Consider the following 3380-nt stretch of genomic DNA (forward strand, 5'->3'; position numbering starts at 1 on the left):
CTACTACTGCAAGAATCTTCTGTGCAACATCACCCCCTGGTGGCCCTTGATGACACCTGCAAGTGAATTAGTGTCTTCACAGCAGTGCAGAGATACTGATAATCAGGATTCAATTACTCACTGATTATTATTATTATTATTATTATTATTATTATTATTATTATTATTATTATTATTATTATTATTATTATTATTATTATTATTATTATTATTATTATTATTATTATTATTATTATTATTATTATTATTATTATTATTATTATTATTATTATTATTATTATTATTATTATTATTATTATTATTATTATTATTATTCATCATCATCATCATCATCATCATCATCATCATCATCATCATCATCATCATCATCATCATCATCATCATCATCATCATCATCATCATCATCATCATCATCATCATCATCATTATTATTATTATTATTATTATTATTATTATTATTATTATTATTATTATTATTATTATTATTATTATTATTATTATTATTATTATTATTATTATTATTATTATTATTATTATTATTATTATTATTATTATTATTATTATTATTATTATTATTATTATTATATTATATTATATTATATTATATTATACTATATTAAATTATATTATATTATATTATAATATTTTTTTTTTATTATATTATATTACATTATATTATATTATATTATATTATATTATATTATATTATATTATATAGACCACTTATTTTAACAGGTAGAGCTATTATTTTAACAAACAAAAAAAATACCACTTACTGCACCTTTAATCTTTCCTAACCCCACTACAGTCTCCTGTTCTGTCAAAGCTCCACCTCTTGTCTGACTCGATATACAGGAAATAAACACCGGAGTTGCTACACTCTTCTTCGACCGCCACTGAGATACACACACCTGCTGTAAAAGACTCCAGATAAAACCCACAGCTCGTACTGAAGGAGTAGGACTAGCTTTAGACAAACACAGGAAGGAATAGTGATCAAACGGTGACTTCTACCAGCTGCTGACTGAATCTAAGTAAGTTTATAACAATTGTCATTAAAAGTGAACGTAAACTTCAGGGAGCATTCCAGAGGAGGGAGTGTTACTGAGAGACTAAATGGCTTCGTCTCATTGTGAAGAGGATCTGTCTTGTATCGTGTGCCATGACATCTACACAGATCCTGTCATCTTGTCGTGTGGCCACAGCCTCTGTAAACGCCTGTCTGCAGGAATACTGGAGAGACAGAGAAGACAAGGACAGTCCATGTTGTAGGGAAGTCTCTTCAAGTTCAGATCCTCCTCGTAACTTTACTTTGAAGAACCTGTGTGAGGCCTTCAGGGAGAGAAGCCAGGGAGCTCCAGCAGGTCCAGAGGTGCTCTGCAGTCTGCACGGTGAGAACTCAAGCTCTTCTGTCTGGATGACCTCCAGCCCATCTGTATGGTGTGTCAGTCCTCCAGAGAACACAAGAGCCACAACTGCTGTCCCATAGATGAAGCTTCGGAGGACCACAAGAAGAAGCTCCAGGCTCCACTGAAGACCTTGCGTGACAAACTAAAGGTCTTTAATGAAATCAAACAAAAATGCGACCGCACAGCAGAACACTTAAAGGTCCAGACCCTGCACACAGAGAAGCAGATTGAGGAGGAGTTTAAGAAGCTTCACCAGTTTCTCCACGAGGAAGAGGAGGCAGGGTAGCTGCACTGAAGGAGGAAGAGGAGCAGAAGAGTCAGCCGATGAAGGAGAGGTTTGAGGGGCTGGAGAGAGAGATGTCAACCCTTTCAGACACGATCGGAGTCGTAGAGCGGGAGCTGAGAGCTGAAGATGTCTCCTTCTGCAGAACTACAAGACCACACTGAACAGAGCTCAGTGCAACCTGCCTCGTCCACAGCTGGTCTCAGGAGCGCTGATAGACGAGGCCAAACACCTGGGCAACCTGACCTTCAGAGTCTGGGAGAAGATGAAGGAGAGGGTCAAGTTCACTCCGGTCACTCTGGACCCAAACACTGCACATCCCTGCCTCTCTATATCTGATGATCTGACCAGTGTGAGACACACACACACATGGCAGCAGCTCCCCTGACAACCCAGAGAGGAACATGGTGTGGGCCATTGTTCTGGGTTCTGAGAGCTTCAGCTCAGGAGAACACAGCTGGGAGGTGGAGGTGGGAGACCATCCTGACTGGCTTATAGGTGTAGCTAAAGAGTCACATGACAACAAGAGTAAGGGGCTACAGGCATCACCACAACATGGTATCTGGGTTCTATGTTATTATAGTGGTAAGTACACTAATGGTCTGGGTCAGATCCTCACAGTGAAGAGGAGCCCCCAGAGGGTCAGAGTACAGCTGGACTATAACGGGGGGAAGCTGTCCTTCTACGACCCTGAAGACATGACTCACATCTACACTCATCAACACACCTTCACTGAGAAACTCTAACCCATTCTTCGATATAGGACCGGCTGGTGATGCCAAACACCCTGATATAAACATCTGCCCCTCAGAGGTGTCTCTCACTGTGATGTAGTCATGACAGTGAGGTGTGTGTGTGTGTGTTTGTATAAAACCCTGTTGCACAGGGTAGCTGGCATAGAGCTAGATTAGATTAGCCAACCACATGCTAGTCATTTGAAACAAAGGGAAAAAAATAGAAAATGTAGCTCGACTACATGTGTGTGTATGTGTATGAGAGAGAGAGAGAGAGAGAGAGAGAGAGAGAGAGAGAGAGAGAGAGAGAGAGAGAGAGAGAGAGAGAGAGAGAGAGAGAGAGAGAGAGAGAGAGAGAGAGAGAGAGAGAGAGAGAGAGAGAGAGAGAGAAGGGAGAGAGAGAGAGAGAGAGAGAGAGAGAGCGGGAGACAGAGAGACACAGAGAGGGAGACAGAAAGAGAGAGAAAGAGAGAGGGAGAGAGACACAGAGAGAGGGAGACCATTAGAGAGAAAGAGAGAGAGAGAGAGACACAGAAAGGGAGAGGGAGACAGAAAGAGAGAGAAAGAGAGGGAGAGAGACACAGATAGAGGGAGACAGAAAGAGAGAGAGAGAGGGGAGAGTTCAGTTCACTCATCTTTTAATTTGTGCTGATCTGCATAATTTAACGTCATGTTACAGTATATGCAGGACGGGACCGGCAGACATGTTATATTGTGTTTTTCTTTTGGTCATGACGTGCTTTATCAGGGGGTGTGTCTTGGATGGGATGTGGTGGGGGTTGATGTGTGGGGTGTTTGGGGGACTGGCTGTTCCGGGGGGGGGGGGGGTTCACATGCTTTCGAGCAACACTGTACTTATTGTACTTATTTTATGCCTATTCTTATGTCTGTACTTTCTACATTGCACTACTTTTATTGTCTTTTAAGATAACATAAGATACGATAAGATGATCC

The 3380-nt window shown here is 40.5% G+C and overlaps 1 pseudogene across 1 annotated transcript; it reads left to right on the forward strand.

Annotated features, from left to right (window-relative positions):
• The first annotated feature begins 924 nt into the window (after positions 1-924).
• LOC311247938 (E3 ubiquitin-protein ligase TRIM35-like) lies at positions 925-2617 on the forward strand (annotated as a pseudogene). Its single transcript has one exon. The product of its transcript is annotated as an E3 ubiquitin-protein ligase TRIM35-like (transcript).
• The last annotated feature ends 763 nt before the right edge of the window (positions 2618-3380 follow it).

The sequence above is a fragment of the Notolepis coatsorum genome (assembly GCF_963971535.1).
Source record: "Notolepis coatsorum genome assembly, contig: SCAFFOLD_354, whole genome shotgun sequence".
Lineage (NCBI taxonomy): Eukaryota > Metazoa > Chordata > Actinopteri > Aulopiformes > Paralepididae > Notolepis > Notolepis coatsorum.